Source organism: Mytilus galloprovincialis, unplaced genomic scaffold (assembly GCF_965363235.1).
Source record: "Mytilus galloprovincialis unplaced genomic scaffold, xbMytGall1.hap1.1 HAP1_SCAFFOLD_98, whole genome shotgun sequence".
NCBI classification, from domain to species: Eukaryota; Metazoa; Mollusca; class Bivalvia; order Mytilida; family Mytilidae; genus Mytilus; species Mytilus galloprovincialis.
The window spans coordinates 49,801-66,858 of NW_027468035.1; positions in this window are offsets into that span (position 1 = coordinate 49,801).

Below are 17,058 nucleotides of genomic sequence, written 5' to 3' on the forward strand. Positions count from 1 at the left end.
TGACACCCTGGTATCATGGACATTGGGTTCTGCAACCCCCATGATGCAGACCTATACCCAGAATAAATATAAATTTTCCATCCTGTACTGCTTCCCAAAAAATGGTAGGACAGTTTAAGGGGTCAGAAAGAGAAGAATAAGAATAATAATTTTGAAATTTTTGGTGTAGTTTCCATGGCAACATAGTAGTTCCAATAAGTGCCAAAATCATTCAACACCTGTATATGGCCGGCACCTACATTGTATCAAAATATAATGTTTCTGAGTTTAAGCATATCAAAACAGTTCATCAAAACAAAAAACAGGATTTTTTCACATTTGTTTCGTTTCCATGGCAACGGCAGCCATCTTGATGGTGCCATACCCCACTGCACTATAGAATGTGGTGGTCTACATTATGGTATAGTTCCATCAATATTGTTCAAGCCAATTCCGAGAAATAGAATGGACAAAAAAGTGTGGAAGAATAAAAATAATAACTAGATTTGTAATTGCTAGCAATAACGGATGGCACCCTTCCCCCATTGCCAGGTGAGCGGCAGCCATTTTGAAAAATCCAAAGTCAAATAGCGCTTTTACACATGTTTATTAACATTGTTGTAAAATTTCATCTCGTTTGGAGCATTTTGAAATTTTTGAAATTTTTGCTGTTTCCATGGTAACAGTGACCATTTCCAAAATTCCAAAGGCAGGTGCCACTTTGGGACATGCCATCTTACATATCTATCAAGTTTCACTGGGATTGATGCTGTATTCTTCAAGAAAATGAAGCTTTTATGTGTTTTCCCATATGGTCAATGTTAAACTTTCGCCCTGTTTCCATGACAATGGCGGCCATTTTGGAACCTCTTCATATTGCATGCACATCTAGGCATATCAGGTAACACTTCCACAAAGTTTCATCCACTTGGGTCTTATAATGAAGAATTTTGAATTTTGAAAATTTTTCACATTTTTGCAGTTTCCATGGAAACGGCAGCCATCTTGAACCATTCCATGGTGCCTGCAACTCTTCACCTAAGGGTCCTTAATATAAAGGAGTTCCATCAACTTTGGTCCAATGGATTTCCATAAAACTCCTGGACAAAATGTGTGGAAGAAAAATAATAAAAACTAGATTTGCTATTGCTAGCAATAGCTGAGGATGGCACCCCGTACTGCACATGGTCACAGTAGCATCAATACTTATGAGTGTACAAAAGTCAAATATCTATTATACATGTGGGAATCAGCATTTCTTCACACACACGACAACAACCCCCCCCCCTTTTTTTTTCTCTTCCGTTGAATACGTTTCAGTTCTATACATAGTTTGGGAATCCTTTTTAAATCTAAAATTAGACACGCGCGCAAGTAGGAAGGTGGTGTCACGTGATACTGAAGTATATTATCGTGGACTTAGCATATTAATATTCTTTCTAGAGGGGACCTTGGACAGACAACACGTGTATATATTGACGGAGCGGCGTACTAACTGTTCAATTTATTCTTCAATAGCTCGCGTATCACACAATACATGTAACGTATCGTGTACAATTAAATTACATGTTTATCGATTGATTTCAGCTAATGTGTAGATTTTAACAGGTGTGTCATTCACGGATATGTACTTTAACGCAAGTGCAGAAATGTCAGTAATTTGTACTCTGAGTGTTTCTCGTTATCTCGGTGGCGATTTTCTCTGTAAAGCGCGATTTTTGTATAGAAAAGAAGCACGTTAAATAAAATACATATTTTTATTCTAGCATATTCTAGTACATGTTAGCAGTACAGCATTACGTGCACATACTCCTGATTACGTGGAATTGTTGTTATATTTTAAAAAAAAATGCAGCTTAAGTGTATTTTCCCGTAGGGTCAATGTTAAACTTTTGTCCAGTTTCCATGGCAATGGCGGCCATTTTGGAATTTCCTAATATGGTCATAACATGTAGGCATACCAATATATCATTTAATGTCTCTAGAACAAATTTAACATTGATGTTCTGGAATGTTCTGTGAAAATTCAAAGTTTTGACCTTTTTGCATTGTTTCCATGGTAATAACAGATATTTTGGAAATTCCAACGCCAAATTCCACATCTTCCAATGTTGCTCATCGTTACTGTGAAGTTTCATTAAGTTTGGAACATTTTGAGATTTTTGAAATTTTTGGTGTTGTTTCCATGGCAACATAGTAGTTCCAATGAGTGCCAAAATCATCCAAACACCTGTATATAGTGGGCACCTACATTGTATTAAAATATAATGGTTCTGAGTTAAAGCCTATCCAAATAGTTCACCAAAACAAAAAACGGGATTTTTTCACATTTGTTTCGTTTCCATGGCAACGGTAGCCATCTTGATGGTGCCATACCCCACTGCACTATAAAATGTTGTGGTCTACATTATGGTATAGTTTCATCAATATTGTTGAAGCTAATTCGGAGAAATAGTATGGACAAAAAAGTGTGGAAGAATAAATATAATAATAATAAGACAAAAAGAAACGAACAATAACAATATGTCACCCCAACTCCGTTGAGGGTGCCATAATAATAAGAAAAAAAAAAGAAACGTAGAATAACAATACGTCACCCCAACTCCGTTGAGGGTGCCATAACTAGATTTGTAATTGCTAGCAATAACGGATGGCACCCTTCCCCATTGCCAGGTGAGCGGTAGCCATTTTGAAAATTCCAAAGTCAAAGACCGCATCTACAGATGTTTATTAACGTTGTTGTAAAGTTTCTTCAATTTTGGAGCATTTTGAAATTTTTGAAATTTTTGCTATTACCATGGTAACGGGTACCATTTCCAAAATTCCAAAAACAGGTACCACTTTAGGTCATGCCATGTTACATATCAATTAATTTATAGAAGGTTTAAACTTATATTCTTGCAGGAAATGCAGCTTCAATGTGTTTTCCCGTAAGGCCAATGTTAAACTTTGGCCCTATTTCCATGACAATGGCGGCCATTTTGGAATTTCCTTATATCGTCACAACATCTAGGCATACCAAGGAACATTACCATAAAATTTCATCCAGCTAGGTCTTTTAATGAAAGATTTAGAAATTGCAATTTTTTTAACATTTTATTAGTTTCCATGGCAACGGCAGCCATCTTGATGATGCCATACCCCGATTGCACAATTTCAAATAGTGGTCTACATTATGGTATAGTTTCATCAATATTGTTCAAGCCAATTCTGAGAAATAGCATGGACAAAATGTGTGGAAGAATAAATAATAAAAACTAGATTTGCTATTGCTAGCAATAGCTGAGGATGGCACCCCGTACTGCACATGGTCACAGTAGCATCAATACTTATGAGTGTACAAAAGTCAAATATCTATTATACATGTGGGAATCAGCATTTCTTCACACACACGACAACAACCCCCCCCCCCCCTTTTTTTTTCTCTTCCGTTGAATACGTTTCAGTTCTATACGTAGTTTGGGAATCCTTTTTAAATCTAAAATTAGACACGCGCGCAAGTAGGAAGGTGGTGTCACGTGATACTGAAGTATATTATCGTGGACTTAGCATATTAATATTCTTTCTAGAGGGGACCTTGGACAGACAACACGTGTATATATTGACGGAGCGGCGTACTAACTGTTCAATTTATTCTTCAATAGCTCGCGTATCACACAATACATGTAACGTATCGTGTACAATTAAATTACATGTTTATCGATTGATTTCAGCTAATGTGTAGATTTTAACAGGTGTGTCATTCACGGATATGTACTTTAACGCAAGTGCAGAAATGTCAGTAATTTGTACTCTGAGTGTTTCTCGTTATCTCGGTGGCGATTTTCTCTGTAAAGCGCGATTTTTGTATAGAAAAGAAGCACGTTAAATAAAATACATATTTTTATTCTAGCATATTCTAGTACATGTTAGCAGTACAGCATTACGTGCACATACTCCTGATTACGTGGAATTGTTGTTATATTTTAAAAAAAAATGCAGCTTAAGTGTATTTTCCCGTAGGGTCAATGTTAAACTTTTGTCCAGTTTCCATGGCAATGGCGGCCATTTTGGAATTTCCTAATATGGTCATAACATGTAGGCATACCAATATATCATTTAATGTCTCTAGAACAAATTTAACATTGATGTTCTGGAATGTTCTGTGAAAATTCAAAGTTTTGACCTTTTTGCATTGTTTCCATGGTAATAACAGATATTTTGGAAATTCCAACGCCAAATTCCACATCTTCCAATGTTGCTCATCGTTACTGTGAAGTTTCATTAAGTTTGGAACATTTTGAGATTTTTGAAATTTTTGGTGTTGTTTCCATGGCAACATAGTAGTTCCAATGAGTGCCAAAATCATCCAAACACCTGTATATAGTGGGCACCTACATTGTATTAAAATATAATGGTTCTGAGTTAAAGCCTATCCAAATAGTTCACCAAAACAAAAAACGGGATTTTTTCACATTTGTTTCGTTTCCATGGCAACGGTAGCCATCTTGATGGTGCCATACCCCACTGCACTATAAAATGTTGTGGTCTACATTATGGTATAGTTTCATCAATATTGTTGAAGCTAATTCGGAGAAATAGTATGGACAAAAAAGTGTGGAAGAATAAATATAATAATAACTAGAATTGCCATTGCAAGCAATAGCGGATGTCACCCTTCACCTATTGCCACTAAGCGGCAGCCATTTGAAAACAATTTAACAGTGAATGCAGATCAACGCATTGCTATATATCTTTCTGTAAATTTTCAGTACATTTTGAGCATTGTCAAAAGTTTCACATTTCTTCTGTTTCCATGGCAACGGCAGCCATTTTGAAAATTCCAAAGGCAAAAGTCTCATCTATACATGCCAGTTAACAATAATATTAAGTTTCATTAAGTTTGGAGCATTTTGAAAATATTTGACATTTCTGCAGTTTCCATGGCAACGGTGGCCATTTTGGAAATTCCAACTTCAAAAGTCTCATGCAGACTTGACAGTCAACAAATATATAAAGTTTCATCAATTTTGGAGCATTTTGAAATTTTTGAAATTTTTGACACTTTGGCTGGTTTCTATGGTAACAGATACCATTCCAAATTTCTAATGGCAGATACCACATTGGTACATGGGAGGGAACATACCATCAAAGTTTCAATGGATTTGACCTACCATTTTAAGAAAGTAAATGCCACTTTAAGGTTTTTGAAGCATTTTTACCATTTTTGACTTGTTTCCATGGTAACGGCAGACATTTTTGAAAATCCAACGCCAAATTGCACATCTACCAATGCTGCTCATCGTTACTGTGGAGTTTTATTAAATTTGGAGCATTTTGATATTTTGGAAATTTTTGGTGTAGTTTCCATGGCAACATGATAGTTCCAATGATTGCCAAAATCATCCAAAACCAGTATATGCCCGACACCTACATTGTATCAAAATATAATGATTTTAAGTTAAAGCAACACCAAATAATTCATTAAAACCAAAAACTGGAATTTTTCACAATTGTTCCGTTTCCATGGTAACGGCAGCCATTTTTTATGGTCTAAAGACCTACTGCAACCCGGAATTTTGTGTTCCTCATTATAGTTAACTATCATTAAGATTGGTTCCATTGGCTCCGAGAAAACTGCCGGACAAAATAGGTGGAAGAATAATAATAACTAGAATTGCCATTGCAAGCAATAGCGGATGTCACCCTTCCCCCAATTGCCACTAAGTTGCAGCCATTTCAGAATCGTTTAACAGTGAATGCACGTATATGCATGGCAATACATCTTTCTGTAAATTTTCAGTACATTCACAGCATTTTAAGAATTTCACATTTCTGCCGTTTCCATGGCAACGGCAGCCATTTTGAAAATTTCAAAGTCAAAAGCCTCATCATTACTTGTCAGTTAACAATAATATCAAGTTTTATAAAGTTTAAAGCATTTTGAAAATTTTTGACTTTTTTGCAGTTTCCATGGCAACGGTGGCCATTTTGGAAATTCCAAAGTCAAAAGTCTCATCCAGACTTGGCAGTCAACAATAATATTAAGTTTCATCAATTTTGGAGCATTTTGAAATTTTTGAAATATTTGATCCTGTATCCATGGTAACAGAGTAGTTTCAATGATTGTCATAATCATTCAAAACCTGTATATAGTGGACAACTATATTGTTTGAAAATTTGATGATTTTAAGTTCAAGCATACCAAAGTTATTCACCAAACCCTGAAGATTTTGGAGCATTTTGACCTTTTTGCATTGTTTCCATGGAAACGGCAGACATTTTGGAAATTCCAACGCCAAATTCCACATCTACCAATGTTGCTCATCGTTATGCTAGAATTTCAAAAAATTTGGAGCATTTTCATTTTTTTGAAAGTTTTGGTGTAGTATCCATGGCAACATAGCAGTTCCAATGATTGCCAAAATCATCCCAAAGCAGTATATAGTGGGCACCTACATTGTATTAAAATCTAAAGATTTTAAGGTTAAGCATTCTCAAACAATTCACCTAACTCCAAAATTATATTTTTTCACCATTTTTTCGTTTCCATGGTGATGGCAGCCATTTTTTTAGTGCCAATATTGAAAAGCAACAGGAAAGTCAGGGTTCCTTGTTATAGTGCACCATCATTCAGATTGGTTCCTTTGGCTCTGAGAAAGCGAGCGGACAAAATTAGGTGGAAGAAAAATAATAATAATAATACGGAAAAAGAAACAGAGGAAAAGCAATATGTCACCCGACATTGTCGATCGGGTGACATAATAATAATAATAACTAGAATTGCCATTGCAAGCAATAGCGGATGTCACCCTTCCCCTCATTGCCACTAAGCGGCAGCCATTTGAAAACAATTTAACAGTGAATGCAGATCTATGAATTGCGATATATCTTTCTGTAAATTTTCAATACAATAACAGCATTGTCAAAAGTTTCACATTTCTGCTGTTTCCATGGCAACGGCAGCCATTTTGAAAATTCCGAAGTCAAAAGTCTCATCTATACATGCCAGTAAACAATAATATTAAGTTTCATTAAGTTTGGAGCATTTTGAAAATATTTGACATTTCTGCAGTTTCCATGGCAACGGTAGCCATTTTGGAAATTCCAACTTCAAAAGTCTCATGCAGACTAGACAGTCAACAAATATATTAAGTTTCATCAAGTTTGAAGCATTTTGAAGTTTTTGAAATTTTTGACATTTTGGCTGGTTTCTATGGTAACACAGACCATTCCAAATTTTTAATGGCAGATACTCCATTGGTACATGGAAGGGAACATACCATCAGAGTTTCAATGAATTTGACCTACCATTTTAAGGAAGTAAATGCCACTTTTAAGGTTTTTTAAAGCGTTTTGACCATTTTTGCCTTGTTTCCATGGTAACACAAGACATTTTCAAAATTCCAACGCCAAATTGCACATCTACCAATGTTGCTCATCGTTCCTGTGAAGTTTCATTAAATTTGGAGCATTTTGATATTTTGGAAATTTTTGGTGTAGTATCCATGGCAACATAGTAGTTCCAATGAATGCCAAAAATCATCCAAAACAAGTATATAGTGGGCACCTACATTGTATCAAAATATAATGATTCTAAGTCTAAGCATCTCCAAATAATTCCCTAAAACCAAAAAGTGGAATTTTTCACAATTTTTCTGTTTCCATGGTAACGGCAGCCATTTTTAATGGTCCTATGACCTACTGCAACCCGAAATTTTGTGTTCCTCATTATAGTTGACTATCACTAAGATTGGTTCCATTGCCTTCAAAAAATCTGCCGGACAAAAATCATTGGAAGAATAAGAATAATAACTAGAATTGCCATTGCAAGCAATAGCGGATGTCACCCTTCCCCCAATGGCCACTAAGCGGCAGCCATTTCAAAATTGTTTAACAGTGAATGCACATATATATATGCATTGCAGTACATCTTTCTGTAAATTTTCAGTACATCGAGAGCATTTTAGAAAATTTCACATTTTTGCTGTTTCCATGGCAACGGCAGCCATTTTGAAAATTCCAAAGTCAAAAGTCTCATCTATACATGCCAGTTAACAATAATATTAAGTTTCATTAAGTTTGGAGCATTTTGAAAATATTTGACATTTCTGAAGTTTCCATGGCAACGGTGGCCATTTTGGAAATTCCAACTTCAAAAGTCTGATGCAGTCTTGACAGTCAACAATCATATGAAGTTTCATTAATTTTGGAGCATTTTGAAATTTTTGAGATATTTGATCCTGTATCCATGGTAACAGAGTAGTTCCAATGATTGTCAAAATCAATCAAAACCTGTATATAGTGACTAACTATATTGTGTAAAAATTTGATGATTTTAAGTTCAAGCATACCAAAGTTATTCACCAAACCCGGAAGTTTTTGGAGCATTTTGACCTTTTTGCATTGTTTCCATGGAAACGGCAGACATTTTGGAAATTCCAACGCCAAATTCCACATCTACCAAAGTTGCTCATCGTTATGGTAAAGTTTCAAAAAATTTGGAGCATTTCCATATTTTTGAAATTTTTGGAGTAGTTTCCATGGCAACATAGTAGTTCCAATGATTGCCAAAATCATCCAAAACCAGTATATGGGTGGCACCTTCATTGTATTAAAATATGATGATTCTGAGTTTAAGCATCTCCAAATTATTCCAAAAAAACAAAAAGTGGAATTTTTCACAATTGTTCCGTTTCCATGGAAACTGCAGCCATTTTTTATGGTCTTAGACCCTACTGCAACCCGCAATTTTGTGTTCCCCATTATACTTAACTATCATTAAGATTGGTTCCATTGGCTCCGAGAAAAGTGGCGGACAAAATAGTTGGAAGAATAATAATAATAACAAAGAAACAGAGGAAAAGCAATATGTCACCCGACATTGTCGATCGGGTGACATAATAAGACAAAAAGAAACGAACAATAACAATATGTCACCCCAACTCCGTTGAGGGTGCCATAATAATAAGAAAAAAAAAAGAAACGTAGAATAACAATACGTCACCCCAACTCCGTTGAGGGTGCCATAACTAGATTTGTAATTGCTAGCAATAACGGATGGCACCCTTCCCCATTGCCAGGTGAGCGGTAGCCATTTTGAAAATTCCAAAGTCAAAGACCGCATCTACAGATGTTTATTAACGTTGTTGTAAAGTTTCTTCAATTTTGGAGCATTTTGAAATTTTTGAAATTTTTGCTATTACCATGGTAACGGGTACCATTTCCAAAATTCCAAAAACAGGTACCACTTTAGGTCATGCCATGTTACATATCAATTAATTTATAGAAGGTTTAAACTTATATTCTTGCAGGAAATGCAGCTTCAATGTGTTTTCCCGTAAGGCCAATGTTAAACTTTGGCCCTATTTCCATGACAATGGCGGCCATTTTGGAATTTCCTTATATCGTCACAACATCTAGGCATACCAAGGAACATTACCATAAAATTTCATCCAGCTAGGTCTTTTAATGAAAGATTTAGAAATTGCAATTTTTTTAACATTTTATTAGTTTCCATGGCAACGGCAGCCATCTTGATGATGCCATACCCCGATTGCACAATTTCAAATAGTGGTCTACATTATGGTATAGTTTCATCAATATTGTTCAAGCCAATTCTGAGAAATAGCATGGACAAAATGTGTGGAAGAATAAATAATAAAAACTAGATTTGCTATTGCTAGCAATAGCTGAGGATGGCACCCCGTACTGCACATGGTCACAGTAGCATCAATACTTATGAGTGTACAAAAGTCAAATATCTATTATACATGTGGGAATCAGCATTTCTTCACACACACGACAACAACCCCCCCCCCCCCTTTTTTTTTCTCTTCCGTTGAATACGTTTCAGTTCTATACGTAGTTTGGGAATCCTTTTTAAATCTAAAATTAGACACGCGCGCAAGTAGGAAGGTGGTGTCACGTGATACTGAAGTATATTATCGTGGACTTAGCATATTAATATTCTTTCTAGAGGGGACCTTGGACAGACAACACGTGTATATATTGACGGAGCGGCGTACTAACTGTTCAATTTATTCTTCAATAGCTCGCGTATCACACAATACATGTAACGTATCGTGTACAATTAAATTACATGTTTATCGATTGATTTCAGCTAATGTGTAGATTTTAACAGGTGTGTCATTCACGGATATGTACTTTAACGCAAGTGCAGAAATGTCAGTAATTTGTACTCTGAGTGTTTCTCGTTATCTCGGTGGCGATTTTCTCTGTAAAGCGCGATTTTTGTATAGAAAAGAAGCACGTTAAATAAAATACATATTTTTATTCTAGCATATTCTAGTACATGTTAGCAGTACAGCATTACGTGCACATACTCCTGATTACGTGGAATTGTTGTTATATTTTAAAAAAAAATGCAGCTTAAGTGTATTTTCCCGTAGGGTCAATGTTAAACTTTTGTCCAGTTTCCATGGCAATGGCGGCCATTTTGGAATTTCCTAATATGGTCATAACATGTAGGCATACCAATATATCATTTAATGTCTCTAGAACAAATTTAACATTGATGTTCTGGAATGTTCTGTGAAAATTCAAAGTTTTGACCTTTTTGCATTGTTTCCATGGTAATAACAGATATTTTGGAAATTCCAACGCCAAATTCCACATCTTCCAATGTTGCTCATCGTTACTGTGAAGTTTCATTAAGTTTGGAACATTTTGAGATTTTTGAAATTTTTGGTGTTGTTTCCATGGCAACATAGTAGTTCCAATGAGTGCCAAAATCATCCAAACACCTGTATATAGTGGGCACCTACATTGTATTAAAATATAATGGTTCTGAGTTAAAGCCTATCCAAATAGTTCACCAAAACAAAAAACGGGATTTTTTCACATTTGTTTCGTTTCCATGGCAACGGTAGCCATCTTGATGGTGCCATACCCCACTGCACTATAAAATGTTGTGGTCTACATTATGGTATAGTTTCATCAATATTGTTGAAGCTAATTCGGAGAAATAGTATGGACAAAAAAGTGTGGAAGAATAAATATAATAATAATAAGACAAAAAGAAACGAACAATAACAATATGTCACCCCAACTCCGTTGAGGGTGCCATAATAATAAGAAAAAAAAAAGAAACGTAGAATAACAATACGTCACCCCAACTCCGTTGAGGGTGCCATAACTAGATTTGTAATTGCTAGCAATAACGGATGGCACCCTTCCCCATTGCCAGGTGAGCGGTAGCCATTTTGAAAATTCCAAAGTCAAAGACCGCATCTACAGATGTTTATTAACGTTGTTGTAAAGTTTCTTCAATTTTGGAGCATTTTGAAATTTTTGAAATTTTTGCTATTACCATGGTAACGGGTACCATTTCCAAAATTCCAAAAACAGGTACCACTTTAGGTCATGCCATGTTACATATCAATTAATTTATAGAAGGTTTAAACTTATATTCTTGCAGGAAATGCAGCTTCAATGTGTTTTCCCGTAAGGCCAATGTTAAACTTTGGCCCTATTTCCATGACAATGGCGGCCATTTTGGAATTTCCTTATATCGTCACAACATCTAGGCATACCAAGGAACATTACCATAAAATTTCATCCAGCTAGGTCTTTTAATGAAAGATTTAGAAATTGCAATTTTTTTAACATTTTATTAGTTTCCATGGCAACGGCAGCCATCTTGATGATGCCATACCCCGATTGCACAATTTCAAATAGTGGTCTACATTATGGTATAGTTTCATCAATATTGTTCAAGCCAATTCTGAGAAATAGCATGGACAAAATGTGTGGAAGAATAAATAATAAAAACTAGATTTGCTATTGCTAGCAATAGCTGAGGATGGCACCCCGTACTGCACATGGTCACAGTAGCATCAATACTTATGAGTGTACAAAAGTCAAATATCTATTATACATGTGGGAATCAGCATTTCTTCACACACACGACAACAACCCCCCCCCCCCCCCCTTTTTTTTTCTCTTCCGTTGAATACGTTTCAGTTCTATACGTAGTTTGGGAATCCTTTTTAAATCTAAAATTAGACACGCGCGCAAGTAGGAAGGTGGTGTCACGTGATACTGAAGTATATTATCGTGGACTTAGCATATTAATATTCTTTCTAGAGGGGACCTTGGACAGACAACACGTGTATATATTGACGGAGCGGCGTACTAACTGTTCAATTTATTCTTCAATAGCTCGCGTATCACACAATACATGTAACGTATCGTGTACAATTAAATTACATGTTTATCGATTGATTTCAGCTAATGTGTAGATTTTAACAGGTGTGTCATTCACGGATATGTACTTTAACGCAAGTGCAGAAATGTCAGTAATTTGTACTCTGAGTGTTTCTCGTTATCTCGGTGGCGATTTTCTCTGTAAAGCGCGATTTTTGTATAGAAAAGAAGCACGTTAAATAAAATACATATTTTTATTCTAGCATATTCTAGTACATGTTAGCAGTACAGCATTACGTGCACATACTCCTGATTACGTGGAATTGTTGTTATATTTTAAAAAAAAATGCAGCTTAAGTGTATTTTCCCGTAGGGTCAATGTTAAACTTTTGTCCAGTTTCCATGGCAATGGCGGCCATTTTGGAATTTCCTAATATGGTCATAACATGTAGGCATACCAATATATCATTTAATGTCTCTAGAACAAATTTAACATTGATGTTCTGGAATGTTCTGTGAAAATTCAAAGTTTTGACCTTTTTGCATTGTTTCCATGGTAATAACAGATATTTTGGAAATTCCAACGCCAAATTCCACATCTTCCAATGTTGCTCATCGTTACTGTGAAGTTTCATTAAGTTTGGAACATTTTGAGATTTTTGAAATTTTTGGTGTTGTTTCCATGGCAACATAGTAGTTCCAATGAGTGCCAAAATCATCCAAACACCTGTATATAGTGGGCACCTACATTGTATTAAAATATAATGGTTCTGAGTTAAAGCCTATCCAAATAGTTCACCAAAACAAAAAACGGGATTTTTTCACATTTGTTTCGTTTCCATGGCAACGGTAGCCATCTTGATGGTGCCATACCCCACTGCACTATAAAATGTTGTGGTCTACATTATGGTATAGTTTCATCAATATTGTTGAAGCTAATTCGGAGAAATAGTATGGACAAAAAAGTGTGGAAGAATAAATATAATAATAATAAGACAAAAAGAAACGAACAATAACAATATGTCACCCCAACTCCGTTGAGGGTGCCATAATAATAAGAAAAAAAAAAAGAAACGTAGAATAACAATACGTCACCCCAACTCCGTTGAGGGTGCCATAACTAGATTTGTAATTGCTAGCAATAACGGATGGCACCCTTCCCCATTGCCAGGTGAGCGGTAGCCATTTTGAAAATTCCAAAGTCAAAGACCGCATCTACAGATGTTTATTAACGTTGTTGTAAAGTTTCTTCAATTTTGGAGCATTTTGAAATTTTTGAAATTTTTGCTATTACCATGGTAACGGGTACCATTTCCAAAATTCCAAAAACAGGTACCACTTTAGGTCATGCCATGTTACATATCAATTAATTTATAGAAGGTTTAAACTTATATTCTTGCAGGAAATGCAGCTTCAATGTGTTTTCCCGTAAGGCCAATGTTAAACTTTGGCCCTATTTCCATGACAATGGCGGCCATTTTGGAATTTCCTTATATCGTCACAACATCTAGGCATACCAAGGAACATTACCATAAAATTTCATCCAGCTAGGTCTTTTAATGAAAGATTTAGAAATTGCAATTTTTTTAACATTTTATTAGTTTCCATGGCAACGGCAGCCATCTTGATGATGCCATACCCCGATTGCACAATTTCAAATAGTGGTCTACATTATGGTATAGTTTCATCAATATTGTTCAAGCCAATTCTGAGAAATAGCATGGACAAAATGTGTGGAAGAATAAATAATAAAAACTAGATTTGCTATTGCTAGCAATAGCTGAGGATGGCACCCCGTACTGCACATGGTCACAGTAGCATCAATACTTATGAGTGTACAAAAGTCAAATATCTATTATACATGTGGGAATCAGCATTTCTTCACACACACGACAACAACCCCCCCCCCCCTTTTTTTTTCTCTTCCGTTGAATACGTTTCAGTTCTATACATAGTTTGGGAATCCTTTTTAAATCTAAAATTAGACACGCGCGCAAGTAGGAAGGTGGTGTCACGTGATACTGAAGTATATTATCGTGGACTTAGCATATTAATATTCTTTCTAGAGGGGACCTTGGACAGACAACACGTGTATATATTGACGGAGCGGCGTACTAACTGTTCAATTTATTCTTCAATAGCTCGCGTATCACACAATACATGTAACGTATCGTGTACAATTAAATTACATGTTTATCGATTGATTTCAGCTAATGTGTAGATTTTAACAGGTGTGTCATTCACGGATATGTACTTTAACGCAAGTGCAGAAATGTCAGTAATTTGTACTCTGAGTGTTTCTCGTTATCTCGGTGGCGATTTTCTCTGTAAAGCGCGATTTTTGTATAGAAAAGAAGCACGTTAAATAAAATACATATTTTTATTCTAGCATATTCTAGTACATGTTAGCAGTACAGCATTACGTGCACATACTCCTGATTACGTGGAATTGTTGTTATATTTTAAAAAAAAATGCAGCTTAAGTGTATTTTCCCGTAGGGTCAATGTTAAACTTTTGTCCAGTTTCCATGGCAATGGCGGCCATTTTGGAATTTCCTAATATGGTCATAACATGTAGGCATACCAATATATCATTTAATGTCTCTAGAACAAATTTAACATTGATGTTCTGGAATGTTCTGTGAAAATTCAAAGTTTTGACCTTTTTGCATTGTTTCCATGGTAATAACAGATATTTTGGAAATTCCAACGCCAAATTCCACATCTTCCAATGTTGCTCATCGTTACTGTGAAGTTTCATTAAGTTTGGAACATTTTGAGATTTTTGAAATTTTTGGTGTTGTTTCCATGGCAACATAGTAGTTCCAATGAGTGCCAAAATCATCCAAACACCTGTATATAGTGGGCACCTACATTGTATTAAAATATAATGGTTCTGAGTTAAAGCCTATCCAAATAGTTCACCAAAACAAAAAACGGGATTTTTTCACATTTGTTTCGTTTCCATGGCAACGGTAGCCATCTTGATGGTGCCATACCCCACTGCACTATAAAATGTTGTGGTCTACATTATGGTATAGTTTCATCAATATTGTTGAAGCTAATTCGGAGAAATAGTATGGACAAAAAAGTGTGGAAGAATAAATATAATAATAATAAGACAAAAAGAAACGAACAATAACAATATGTCACCCCAACTCCGTTGAGGGTGCCATAATAATAAGAAAAAAAAAAAGAAACGTAGAATAACAATACGTCACCCCAACTCCGTTGAGGGTGCCATAACTAGATTTGTAATTGCTAGCAATAACGGATGGCACCCTTCCCCATTGCCAGGTGAGCGGTAGCCATTTTGAAAATTCCAAAGTCAAAGACCGCATCTACAGATGTTTATTAACGTTGTTGTAAAGTTTCTTCAATTTTGGAGCATTTTGAAATTTTTGAAATTTTTGCTATTACCATGGTAACGGGTACCATTTCCAAAATTCCAAAAACAGGTACCACTTTAGGTCATGCCATGTTACATATCAATTAATTTATAGAAGGTTTAAACTTATATTCTTGCAGGAAATGCAGCTTCAATGTGTTTTCCCGTAAGGCCAATGTTAAACTTTGGCCCTATTTCCATGACAATGGCGGCCATTTTGGAATTTCCTTATATCGTCACAACATCTAGGCATACCAAGGAACATTACCATAAAATTTCATCCAGCTAGGTCTTTTAATGAAAGATTTAGAAATTGCAATTTTTTTAACATTTTATTAGTTTCCATGGCAACGGCAGCCATCTTGATGATGCCATACCCCGATTGCACAATTTCAAATAGTGGTCTACATTATGGTATAGTTTCATCAATATTGTTCAAGCCAATTCTGAGAAATAGCATGGACAAAATGTGTGGAAGAATAAATAATAAAAACTAGATTTGCTATTGCTAGCAATAGCTGAGGATGGCACCCCGTACTGCACATGGTCACAGTAGCATCAATACTTATGAGTGTACAAAAGTCAAATATCTATTATACATGTGGGAATCAGCATTTCTTCACACACACGACAACAACCCCCCCCCCCCCCTTTTTTTTTCTCTTCCGTTGAATACGTTTCAGTTCTATACATAGTTTGGGAATCCTTTTTAAATCTAAAATTAGACACGCGCGCAAGTAGGAAGGTGGTGTCACGTGATACTGAAGTATATTATCGTGGACTTAGCATATTAATATTCTTTCTAGAGGGGACCTTGGACAGACAACACGTGTATATATTGACGGAGCGGCGTACTAACTGTTCAATTTATTCTTCAATAGCTCGCGTATCACACAATACATGTAACGTATCGTGTACAATTAAATTACATGTTTATCGATTGATTTCAGCTAATGTGTAGATTTTAACAGGTGTGTCATTCACGGATATGTACTTTAACGCAAGTGCAGAAATGTCAGTAATTTGTACTCTGAGTGTTTCTCGTTATCTCGGTGGCGATTTTCTCTGTAAAGCGCGATTTTTGTATAGAAAAGAAGCACGTTAAATAAAATACATATTTTTATTCTAGCATATTCTAGTACATGTTAGCAGTACAGCATTACGTGCACATACTCCTGATTACGTGGAATTGTTGTTATATTTTAAAAAAAAATGCAGCTTAAGTGTATTTTCCCGTAGGGTCAATGTTAAACTTTTGTCCAGTTTCCATGGCAATGGCGGCCATTTTGGAATTTCCTAATATGGTCATAACATGTAGGCATACCAATATATCATTTAATGTCTCTAGAACAAATTTAACATTGATGTTCTGGAATGTTCTGTGAAAATTCAAAGTTTTGACCTTTTTGCATTGTTTCCATGGTAATAACAGATATTTTGGAAATTCCAACGCCAAATTCCACATCTTCCAATGTTGCTCATCGTTACTGTGAAGTTTCATTAAGTTTGGAACATTTTGAGATTTTTGAAATTTTTGGTGTTGT